Source organism: Contarinia nasturtii, unplaced genomic scaffold (assembly GCF_009176525.2).
Source record: "Contarinia nasturtii isolate CC-2019 unplaced genomic scaffold, AAFC_CNas_1.1 Cnas_scaffold_928, whole genome shotgun sequence".
NCBI lineage: Eukaryota > Metazoa > Arthropoda > Insecta > Diptera > Cecidomyiidae > Contarinia > Contarinia nasturtii.
The window spans coordinates 328,320-341,591 of record NW_022198275.1 but is presented as its reverse complement, the minus strand read 5'-3'; the positions used below and the strand labels follow the sequence as shown (position 1 = coordinate 341,591).

The 13,272-nt window shown below is 34.0% G+C and overlaps 1 protein-coding gene across 2 annotated transcripts in view; it reads right to left on the bottom strand.

The window, feature by feature from the left end:
- LOC116343110 overlaps positions 1-4,807 on the bottom strand; it is an 84,945-nt gene extending 80,138 nt beyond the window's left edge. For both annotated transcript variants that reach the window (XM_031771005.1, XM_031771007.1), the window contains exon 1: positions 3,172-4,807. The gene's annotated coding sequence lies outside the window, so the exon portion shown is untranslated. The remainder of the gene's footprint in view (positions 1-3,171) is intronic.
- Between the last annotated feature and the right edge of the window lie 8,465 nt (positions 4,808-13,272).

The following is a 13,272-nucleotide window of genomic DNA, read 5'->3' as shown; positions in this document are numbered from 1 at the left end:
CCTTGTTCTATAGTCGAAATAAATGGCTATATGGATGAAACAAACATAACTATTGATTTTATGAATCCGTTTTAACGAAATATGTTTCAATGGCTCTCCGTGTGTGAGAATACATGAGTGTGAGTGAGTTGCTCGGTTTACTGGCGAGTGACGAACTGATGGAAAGCGTTATTTTGGTACATATTGATGCAGCTTAAATATATCAGCGATAATTCTACCATCATGACGAGGATTTAATGTGATATGATATGGTTTATCCACGGATATATGTACGCTTTTCCGATGTATCGTTGCCGTTGTTGTTTTCATCCAGTCCGTTTCGCATATACGCATGAATTGATTATCAGGTCGAGGTCATTCTCAATTTCGTGTACGGACATTTTGCAAAACATACAAAATAAATTGAAATGAATTTGAACAATGCACATCACTTGCACTGACACATCCAGTCAAACGTTTAGCATGTGTGCGCGTGTGGTCACACATGAATAAAACCAATTTATTTAAAGCATTCAACATAAATTGTTTATTCATTTATTTGGAATTTGGGTTAATTGAAGTATATGGATCAAGGTAGTTTATTCGGTATCAATCGACAAAATTGAAATGCACTATCAGTCATTGACACTTTGGTCGAAAATTATTATTTCATCGCGTTATTTATGGACAAAATTGCTTGCATGTCATTAGGTATATTGCTATTTAATGACAAACAATGTGTTTTGATAGAGATAACACAAATTTCAATTTGTCACGTATCCAAATGTATGATGTGAAGGATTAAACATAAATTTACCCTTTTTTCATTCCAAAACTTAGTATTTGATAGTAGACGTGTTTCATAAAAAATGATGACGACTATGTCGAATTCAGGTTTAGTCGGTCCCCTCTTTCAAAATGAAATCAAATCAAAAGGAAATTGATAAGCATGCGTCGTCTTTGATGGCACGTGTCATTGAAAAAAACGCGGAAGTTTGATTTAAATAAAAATAGACTTATGATATTTTATCAATCTCTTATTCACATCCTCTCAACAGGTTTCATTGCGAATGGCAGAAATACAGCCATGAATGATAGCTTTTATCAATTTCATATGTTTGAATAAATGTGATCAAAGCGCTTATCACATCTCACTTATCACATATATATTATTATCCATATACATCTCCGTTCTGTGTTTCACACTGCCATGAAATGATGAACTGTGAAGAATCATCACACAACACTGCGACAATGAAAGATGCGTCTGTATGTGCGCCTGTATCTGTATGACATGATGTGTTTGGCAAATTCAGTGTGCACATTCATTTCATCAGATAAGATCAAAGTAAACGAATGATAAATATGACTCTAGCTATATACTATGTTTTTTTGACGATTCACTTTGTTTCTTTGTTTTATCAGCTTTTTTCACGCTGATTTTTATTGCGTCGCCATTTTCATTAATTTTTTTTTTTCTTGTTTTCAATTTTATTGCAATAAATAAACAAGAACGGACGCGCGGGCGCGCAACTCAGTTGAATATTGAAAATGGATGATGTAAGTCAAAAGAGAAAAAAGGATTCGGGGTGCAAAACAAGTCATTTTATGACATCTGTTAAAAGGATTGTAAAAAAAATTGCAAACGAGTTAGAGAGAAAGTGTGAGAGATTGAAGGAGAGAATCTAATTTGATGCTTGTTCCGACAACGATTACAATATGCTTCACCGTATTGGTGAAATGATGTTTTACAGACAGAAAGTCAGTAAGCTTCGAGATGAAAATAAATCGATGATGATGAAAAAAGGAACGAGGCAAGTATTGGTTGGCTTGATGGGTTGGATGTGTCATTGCTTTCGTTTTAGCCCTTTTGATACTTGCAAAATCTTGTGTCGACGATTGCATGTCACGGGCGACACAATGTGAAGGCGACGAACAAAGTGGAAGTTACACCATGTACTTCTAAGTACTGCCACTTGAACATGGCACTCATAATATGTTCATGTCAATATGCCATACACTCATATATATGTTGTAGTCCTCCTGCCAAGATCAAGAGCGACGGCGAAAAAGTTGATGATGATGACGAAAAAGTATTACAAGATAGAGCGAATCCATTTTCGAAGCGGAAATTTCTAAAATTTTGTCGCGCAAACAACATGAATGATAAAATGGGAAAATAAAATTGATTCTACACTCGAAATTTCTAGCTTGCACTTGTCAATAGTGACAACAAAGTTCTCAAAATATGTGAAGACTCAAACTCGATTGACATCTTCATATTTTTTCTCAACTTGTTGTTTTGTTGGACTGAATCGATTCACTAATAATAAAATCAAACATGTAAGCTGGAACAAATTCACTTGAGCTCGATAGATCAAATTCAAATCAGATTTTTATGGATGATTGCATCATCTTTTGCTCGAGCTGCTCAATGAAGCAGAAACATTCTTTTGGGCACATTGAATGATGTGATTGGTTTTGACAAAGCCGTACGTCTACCATACACATAAGTATATGTACCATGAATGGCATTGAGCACATCGGAAAAAGAGTAGTAGAACCGAAATGAGTGTATTTTACGCATCACTACCGCAAGCAAACAAAACATTACACAATGTTCTTTTTTTATTGCGAACGTGTTTGTAAGAAGTTTACGTGCCGTATGTATCGTTTAATGTTCATTTCATGTGTTGCTGCTGATTTTAAGTCAAAAGTACAAACATTAAGCATTCATTCTCTTTCACTCTCGCACTTATTTCGCTTCAAATTTTCTCATGTGTACTCTCACTATGTTCATTGTTGTTAACACTTTTGTTTTGTTACTTTCGCATACATATGTAAAACTAAAAAAAAACCACTCAAACAATATCGCCACAACTATCGTGTTGCTGTGTATTGTATTCATACAACACTACTGCTTCATGTTTATTTCACAAGATACCAGAAAAATGAATGCCAAAATTGTACAAAGCGACAAAGTGTAGTCAACTTGACTGGACTAAATTATGTACACATTTATTTTGGCATAGTTTTATATGTCAATATGAACTGAGAATGTGCGACTGAATGATTGCCAATCGATTTATGTGCCTCTGTACTCTTCAAATATAATCTACCATATACATGAAACTGAAAAAATTGCGAGAGAGAAAAAAAAATGTGTATATATTTTTCAAATTGGATTCTTACTTCGTACTGTGTATGTATTGGGTGTGTATATTTATATAAATGAATTCCTTTCAGTTGAACATGAATAATATGTTGGTCGCCAACATTGTCATTACAAAAATAGTAGTCCGATGTGGATCCAAATCGGGAACGAATTGATTTCAAATGCACAGAACAGCCTCATCAATGTGAAACCGAATATAGTTTGAAGGCTGTTTCGTTTGCGGCAATTGGCAGTTCATCGAAACTTTTGCATTCTATATACGAAATTCATCGAACTTATTTACATTCAGTTTATAAATCATTCACACAAATTATTGGCCAAATGAAATTGTTTAACACGCTCATCATTTTCACCACATTTTAAACACAATTCCATTCATAATTCTCAACGTTTTATTGTCACTGAAATTTGAATTATTTATGTGCGTTTAGGCACAAAGTTTTGTATATTTTGTTCACAATAACATAATTGTTTTGCTCACTTTGGCCATTTGATTATTCATTCTGGTTATAAACACAGTTCTTGATTCGATGGAATGTTCGGATATATTTCGCGCGTTAAATACGTTAACATTTGTGGACACACACAAAAAATCAGGTTGTTTGCATATCAACAACTGAACTCACAATGAAAGTTTTCATACGATGAAGGGAAACGGCTATTTCTTACATTGATTTTGTATGTGAATTTTCAATGTGCCTTTCTGAACCGAACATGCGTATCAATGTTGTTCTCACTCTCTTTCACTTACTTGTGTGTGTGCTTATGTGTTATGTCTTAGTTGACTTGATGCACACACGATACAACACACTGCTGCTTCGGTTGATAAAATTGCTGGATAATGAGCTTGAAAGACGTTATCGCTATGCGTATTGCGTTTGATGTGCTGCTGTATTCTTCGAATGGAATATGGTGCCGACAAAAGGGATAATAATCATACGCAGAAAAGGCGCTATAATTTATCAGATGATTACAGTTAAAACGCGTCTGGCCGTCTTTATATATGTATGTATATTTTCTTCGTTTGTTTTATTTTATTTTTTTGTGTTTTGTGTCGGAAATAGTTGGGCATAAAATCTTTCGTAAGCGCCACTTTTCGCCTCCGTCTATATAAACATTAAATGATGAACTGCTGGTGGAAAATTGATTTTCATTGATAAATTCTCTATTAATTCACACTTAAGCTCAACTTTAACTGTCTACAAAACTGTTCTACTGGTCGTGAACCGTATTTCGGCAATAGTGCAAATGTCTGTTCAGTTTTGTTGCCATTCACCATTTACATTATGTAAAATTGTTTCAATGTTATCAAACATATTGCACACACACCGTGCACGTAGCAGTAGCAGTAGCATCTCACGTATGCACGCACTATTTCATGCTCTCACTTGCATACCATCCAATAGAACGTCAGCACTTTTCACATACTGTGTACACGAAATATGAAACACTTTTCTTATCAGAATATCGAATGCTCTGTTTGCATCGACTTTCTTCTTTCGTCCAACACAAAATAATCCGTTTTTATTCGTCTATTTAAATCGAAATCATAGATTTAACTCAATCACTGTCTCTATTGATTGTTTAAACAATTTTTTATAAAACTTTCACATAAATTCTCTCACAATTATTGAAAAATATTACGAATACAATCGAGAAAATGATGATGGCGCGCCCTACGTTTTTTTCGTTTCTCATTTGACTGCTGTTGTTCAGTTGAGTTTTAATGAAGAAAAAAAACTTCAACTTCGATATATTACCACCGAGAGAGCAAGAACGAGTCCAACAAACGCTATGTGTATGGAATGGAACGAGAAAAGACGAAAAACAGACAGCATGCACAGTTGTGTATGTAATATGGATTGTGTACAGAATGTGTACTAACTCAGAGCGAGAGAGCAGCGAGTGAATTTGAAACCCATTGAACGAATTCAATACATCGAAAAGGTTCATTGTGCTGCTTATGAATGCGGGCGATGCGCGCAACAGAGAAAAAGATAAACATATACACGCACACATACACACGCAATACGCGAAGGAGAAATGTTTTGGCAGTCACGATATGAATGCACGCAAATGAGATAAAAACTATTGCTGTCAGTTTCTTTTTTTTTCATTCATTGGTATTGGTGCAAATACACGCTTGGTGTGCCTCTGTTGTATATCGAGAATATATCCAAAACGCAATGCATTCGATGTGAACGCGAGTATACACAAAACATGTAATGAGAAATGCAATACGCATGACAGCGAAACATTCACACACATACACATGCACATACAACATTTATCGCATGTAGTAAACACACAGCATTACTGTATGATCTGAATAGAACATTGATGCGATGCGGTCGCGATTCAAATCATCATGTATAACAATCGTATTCAAAATTGTTCATTTTTCCTCATTTCAAATGATTGCATTGAAAACACGCTTCTGCGCACTGCGTTACATTTTCATTGGAAATCATCAATCGAAATTCTACTAAAACATGTGGGTGCATGGCAAACAATCATTTCGTCGCCTCTCATCAAATTCGGTTTCAATCAAAACGGAAGCGCCTTTGAAGAATATGAATTGAATGTAACAACATATTATTTTCGTAGAAAATGATTTGTGGGCTGGATCCTTAATTAACCGTCAGATTCATAAATGATGGTACACATTTTTGAACTAAATGCCATATAGATTGAAGAATTTTATTTGATTGAATTTTAGATATCTCTGGAGGCCTCATAAATTAGCATATATTCAATTTATATCGACCGTATATTATATTCATCGTGCAACTATCCACACACAGAGGGCTCTCATTCGGATTCACTGAACACTTATGGTTGGCGTCTCCACATTTATGCTTCGCGATATGTGAGTGCGCGCCGAAGTGATGGAAATAGATTTTATCTCTTAATTATGTGAATATTGATAATAACAAAATTGCAATTAAATTTACGCGTGTGGCAATCAAAATATCTTAATTTAGCCGATTCGTCATTCAGTAAATTTTTCGATACGATGGGTATTCATTGAATGATTATGAATTTCATTCAGAACAAAAAGTTGTATAAGTAGATTACTTAAGGGCTTTTAATTTCGAAAGATAAGTTCAGCTCCAATTTAGTAATCAAAATAATTACTACATTTTACGTTTTTCAATATCGATTATATAATCTATCGAAATAACTTTAATAATTTTTAAAGGCGGCGAGTGTATGGATCGGATCGAACGTATTTGAATTCTTGATAATTAATCAATTTACATCGTGTTCAAAGGAAACGTTGAATTAACAATGGAATTGATGAAGAAGTGAAAAAAAAATTTCATGCGTTATTATTCAGCAATTCGTTCGTTGCAGATATTTATCGCATAAATGTCGAATCAAGGTCGTTAAATTCATATTCAGGCTTAACAAGTTTGAAGCTGTCAAAAGGCAATGGAACAGAACCGTATAGTTGCTTATGAAGTCATTCGTGATGACGACGCTTTGGATAAAATTACAAGCTCAAACTCTTCATTCATACATTCGAAATGGTTTTTGTGTTATTTATGTTTGTTTTGATAGTAATATTGGGAGTATTTTCTTTGTTTGGAATCGTATGTCACGCATTTTGATCGCATTTTATTTTTGAAAAAATGTGTATAACTTAATACATTGTTTATTAAATAGATCCAAATTTAACGCCCATCTCATCAGGTTTGAATGCTTGTCCATGCTGGTTTTTTGTCCATTCTTTTCATCCATTTCTCTCAGACGTAATAAACATATATCGCAAACATCTGTTAAGGAACGAATCACCGAATTACTGCGATCATTTCGATTTATCAATAATTGTACGTTATTAAATATAATAATATTTGGAGCCGTGCTTGTTTCAACGACACAAGGCTATCCAATTTTATAACTGTGAAACCTTCAGCATAAGCGCTTCATTTATTGTTAAACTGACAAAAAAGAATGAATACTATTTATAAACTGCGCCGAACACGATTTAATTGAAATCACATTCATTCATTCGTCGGTGCACGCAACTCAACTTGTTCAATAATCGATAAAAATCATTTCATTCTGTACAATCACAATGACCTCAACATAAATCGAGTGAAGAGCAAAAAAAACTGGCAAGGAAAAAAATTAAAGAAAAAAAAAATTGTAGCAACTTGCATACAAAGCGGGTTCCATTCAATGTGTTTAGCTGAAAAAAGGCGATTGCGACAACAGAAAAGTGCATTCAGCCGCAAGCTCATCGCCCCCTTTACATTTATTATTAACTTTATCGATACATTAACGCCGCGATGATAATATCAAATGTTGACCGCACACACGGAGGAAATACAAAATTACAAAACATGTCTCTTTAAATGGAAATCATTTTCAAGATTGATGTGGTCATTCAACGTTTACAATATATTCAAGAAAGGCCGGCATTTACAATGATTTATTTTAAATGTGTTTGGTCATTTGCATGATTTTCTAGATTAAAAGTTCTATTCATAGACGTAGAGAAAACATGAATAAATAATAAAAGAGACGAAATGAATTTATAATGTGAGAACCAAGCCCCTTTGTTGAAGTGTTCATCAGATAAAAAAAGAGTCGTTATTAAAGATATCACACTCTTTCGTTCTTATACCTTTCGCTTGATGTTTTTACATTCGGGCACATTTTCATTCAAAAATAAAATTTACCTAAATTAAATGTAAGTTTTTTTTCTTTTAAATTAGCAAATTCCCATCGGAATCAGTGAAGTCAAACCGCAAATAGAAACTTCATTTGCTATTATTTTGCATTCCAATCCCAAATGCACACACAGTCACATTCAATGAACTAATGATTCGTTTTTATTGGCTGTGAATATTTTACGATCGTATTTTTTGTGTTTGATAAATGATTTCACATTCAATGCCTATATGCCAATGGGATATTGCGCACAGCATTTCCACACAGAATACATTTAATTGCGGTATACGCGACAATCATGGTGTATCAACAGCACAGAGATTGCGGTTTTCAAACAGGTAATATAATGTAGTTAAAACATAAATTACGTATATATTTTCGATTCACCATGTTTGTGCATCGAAATTGCATTGATGTTATGCAACGAAAACAAGTAAATGCTTCGAATACGAATTGGAATTTATTTGGTATTGACAATTGCACATTTTGTTATAGCACAAAATAAATGGGGTTACTTTGCGGTGTTGTGTGCATCAATGTCGTAATTCTCTTGACTATTTGTGCATCGAATAATGTGCGCGCCGCCGCACTCATTTTAAGCTAATCCAAATCAACCGTTAGATATTTGATTGGCGAATTCCGTTTTTTCACTGGGTAAAAAACTCACGACCAGAGATAGAACCGTACACAGGCTGGAGATCACTGAAGACAACGCTTTTTTGTGTTGCTGTTGCGATTGAGTTAACTGCAAAATGTGATTATTTTGAAATTGGCAAAAGTGCGGCAGCTCAGGTTGCTATATTTTTTTGCAAATCATTTAAAATAAAAAGATTTCTGTTTTCAAACATTCAATTCAAATAATCCGGTCATTGATTCAATAAATTGCCACTTTTTTCCACACACACAAGAAGGAAGAGTGTGCTCAATATAAGTGCGTTTAATGATTAAACATAAAAAGAGAAAGAAATTGAAACATTGCCCATTTCCGAAGAGAAATTAAGCATGTGAAAATCAAAAAGATTGGGCATTATCATCACTTCACGATCTTTAATTAACAAATAAATAATTAAATATAATTTCACTCTAGATTGGGAATAATAAAAAAAGATCCAACGCTAGCGACTATTAGCAAGGAAAGCGATAAAATGAGTGAGAAAATTGTAAATGTTTTTTCGGAATTCTAAACCATAAAAACAATGGTTTTGTTCCATTCATTTGTGTGCTGTCGCCGATACGACCAATTGTCGGTTGACCTACAAAATCAATAAAAGCGAAACGTGCATTGTGAAAATCAAAAGCTACAAATGTGAAGAGCTGTCACGAATGTCATTTGAAAACAATTAGAGAGTAAAACAGATGACCTGCACCAAACGCTGTGCGATTTATGTATTTAGCTTTCAAGTCACATTCACATAAACAATGGCACACGTTATTGATTTACGTTAGAGTAGCAGCGAAGAAGCAAAAAAACTATCGCATGGAAAGTACATGCTTGTGAGTTAGCGATCGTTAACAGTGATATAAATCCATTATGATTTACTCTATAATAAATAATCAGTTCATCCGTAAATGGGATAGTTGCCCATTGTCATAAAAACCACGTGATGATGACGGCAACGACGATTTCTTTCGTTGTCACATTCGCTTCCATCAACAATTTATTGTACCTCAAAAATCGAATAGCAGAAGCAACAACACCAATCCTAATAATAATAATTAGTTTCGAGTTTCTTTTCAGCACTTTGTAAAAGTGAAATACTCACTATGACGACCTTATTTTAATAGAATCGCATATGTGGAGATTGATTAATTTATGGATTAGCGCCTACTTCAAAAACTGTGTTTTTAGATCCAATTCGCGATGCAATTGGTAATAATTACTATTTTAGTGGCGATAATTGTTTTATGGAATCAGCTGTATGCTCCACTGTTTTGTTGAAATCATTTCTGGGTGGTTTGTTGGTTTTTCTCATTTTCAACAGCAACCGCAGTAACATCGGTGTAAATGAATTACAATGCATTTTTGAAAATGCATTTTCGACCGCATGGAGTGTTTGCTTCACAAACAGATTGTAACAAACCACAATCAGAAAAAACCAGTAACAAATCTGGATTTCGTACGCAATTCCGTAACTATTCATTATCTGAGTGTAATTTAATTATGCGCACGATATGTGTGAACGCTTACGCGTGATGTTTTCCTCTAATTGTGATTTTCGACGAAAAGTGAGAAAATAGACTATGCACACCGGCCGATAGATCTGGTATATCATAACGCACGTATACGCTGTATTTAATTTAAAGAGAGTGAGATAGATTAAAAGAAAATGATTTCAGTTGTTTAACAAATTTACAAACAACATTTAATACGCACCAAACCCATAAAAATGCAAACGAACGATTCAATGAACAACGGAAACAAATTTAACATGTGATAAGATAAGATACTAGTTTTTTTCTTCTGCATTTTCTTCTTACTTTGTTTCATTCATTTATCTAAAAATATTGTTAATCAGAGCTAATGTTGCACAACATTTGAGTAAAACAATTGTGATCAATTTACCAAAAAAAAATGGGAGAGAAATGTAGCAGAAAAAGTTTGACTTCGGTGTGAAATTGATACATTTAATAACTTTCAAATCGAAATTCGAGGCGAAAAATATCACCGACAATTTAATTTTTGAAATCAAGTAAAAATAATCGATTTGAATGTTAACACCTCTTACATTCTTAATAAAAATCGAAAGTGTTCTACTTTCATCGATTGCATTGTTTAGATAAATATGCAACTAAATACTATGGTCGGCACGTAGATTCAATTTATTTATAATTAATTGGTATTCTTGACATGCATTGTGTTGATAGGCTCCATTTATAATGTATGTTTCTCCATCAAGTTATGAATGAATGCAATTGGCATAGAAAACTAAAGATGCCAAGAAAAAGTGTCAATGTAACAAACTGAAAAATAAAAGTAGAACTTTACAGAGGCAACGATGTGAGATGTAACGCATTTCGCGTTCTCATTGCACGAACGGAGAAAGAAAGAAGCATATAATATAAAAAAAAGAAACCACTGGCTTCGATAGACCTCGTCTCTTTATGAATATTTATATCTAAAATTGCATGCAGTGTTCAGTTCTACTTGGCGTACGTCCGTTGCTGACTGTACACACAGAAGATTTCGTTGAGAATATATTTCATCTGTAGGCCAGTTTTTGTTCAGGCAACAGCACTCACTGTACATCTCTTCAAACGAATGAATCGTCTCAACACGGTCTCAATTCGCAACCAATGTAGTGCAGTTGTTTATGCGACCATATCGTTTGTAACAAATTCGTTAACCACAATATTTAACGAGAATCGTTTTTTTCTCTTAGAAAAGTTCACATAGAAAACAGTAGAAAAAAATGGCAAAATTAAAACCTGGTAAAGTTTTTGAGTTTTCAGGCAGTAGTTCATTCCTTTAAACTTGCATGAACATGGTTTTGGTTTTTGGTCGGTGAAAAAGTCAAATCCGTTTGGATACCAACATGACTAATCCAGTACATGTGGCATTTCAGTTGGAGTTCAAAAACATCTCATAATTTGAGAAAAGGCTTGGTCAAAACACGGTATGTAGCTATTGTTTTTTTGTTTTTGGTGTGGTATAAATGCAAATATTTGTATTTTATACGGTCAAATCACCGAATATGGATAACGGCTTAACTTTCTCTTCGGGCCAAATACATGCGCGTATTCAGTGTATCGCTTACTCGTATTTTGCCACCGCTTTATCCAGCATTGTAAACAAAGCACACATTTTTTTTCTTCGATAATCTCTGGTTGATACGAATACGTGTATATATGTGCTTTGGTTGCTTTTTTACCAGACGAAAAAAAAAAAATATGAACAAACACAGATTACAAAAAAATCTACGACACTCGAAGTCGTAAACATTTGCTTACTGTGCACTCTTTCGTGTTTCTAGTATAGTTCGTCGTGTTCAATAAACAATGACTCAATGCATCGCCTTTTGCATTGTGCGCGCCTTTTTTTTCTTTTTGAACAACAAAAAATGCCATTTGAATACGAACGAACAAAAGAGAAGGCATCGAATAAAAGCAAGAAACAAGCAATCAGTTTTAAGTGGCCACTGGTATTGGCACGAACGAATAAAACAAAAACAACGCATATACTAACCGAGCTCAGTTTGAGCGTACGTGATTTTGTTATTAATTTTCAATCACATTCTGGCTATAGCTGGCATTGGAAATGTGTTTCGATGATGGTAACTTATTGGAAGTATGTGTGCGCAAAGCAAAACAATAATTATGATCAGCAAATAATAAACACAGAGGCGATTGTGTTGATGTGACATAGCCAGGCGTATGAATTTATTTTAAAACTGAAAACTGGATCGCACGTCAGCGATATAATTAATTCACGATATCAATTCAAACGTTGAGTGTGTGTATGAGGGGAACCATTGCGTATGTATACGTGAAATTAAGAAAATAAAAGCTACTATTCCGGTGCGTCAAGTTCGAGTTTTGATCTTTCGCCAACAACATTTCATCAGATTAAAGAAAAAACACGTATCTCAGCTTTTATCTCGTTGTAGTCCTTGAAATCTATAGCAGGAACCTATAAAATGTCTATCGGTCAAAGTATGAATGATAAAAACACTCGGCAAAAATGTTAACACAGACACTGATTAGTTTGAAAAAATCGATGTCCATTACTGATTTGCCTATTAATGACATACAATTTTTGTCACAATCGAACTGTTGATAAGCCAATCGTTGTGATATATTTATTCATCATGGTTATTATGCAGATCAAATCTTATTTGCAAAACCAATCGAATCCCTATAATTTTATTGCTTATTTATTCGGCGAGAAATCGACTGAAAAATATTGTGTTGATAGCTGCTATTGTATTGGGTAGCACATAAGACATTAACTATTTTATCGTGTGGATAAAACAAGCACTTAACCTTAGTGGTTCCAAAAGCTAAATATACACTTCAAATGAATTCACACATTTCATAAGTGTGCGTGTGTGCGTGTGAGTGGAATGAAAACCTTTGACGAAGCATAGGTGTTTTTTTGCCTAGACAGTATATATCTAAATTTTAAATGAAACGCAATCATGCTGAACCAAAAACCCAATCAAATCATATTTCATTTGTTTTTATTTTCAGTTTAACGACAATGTCTTGATTGATTTTTATGAATTTTCAATAAGCACAAATAATGTCGATGCTTTTATCCAAGGTTTTTTGCTTCTCGCCAATTAGAAAATAGTAAACAACTGCTAAGGTCTATTCGAAAAGGAAGCAAAAAAAAAGAGAGAATTATCTGTGTCAATCGCCAGATTAGATCTCATTTGATTTTAAGCAACAACAAAAAAAAAAAACACGAAACTTTCGAAACATATAGGTAGGCGATCGTT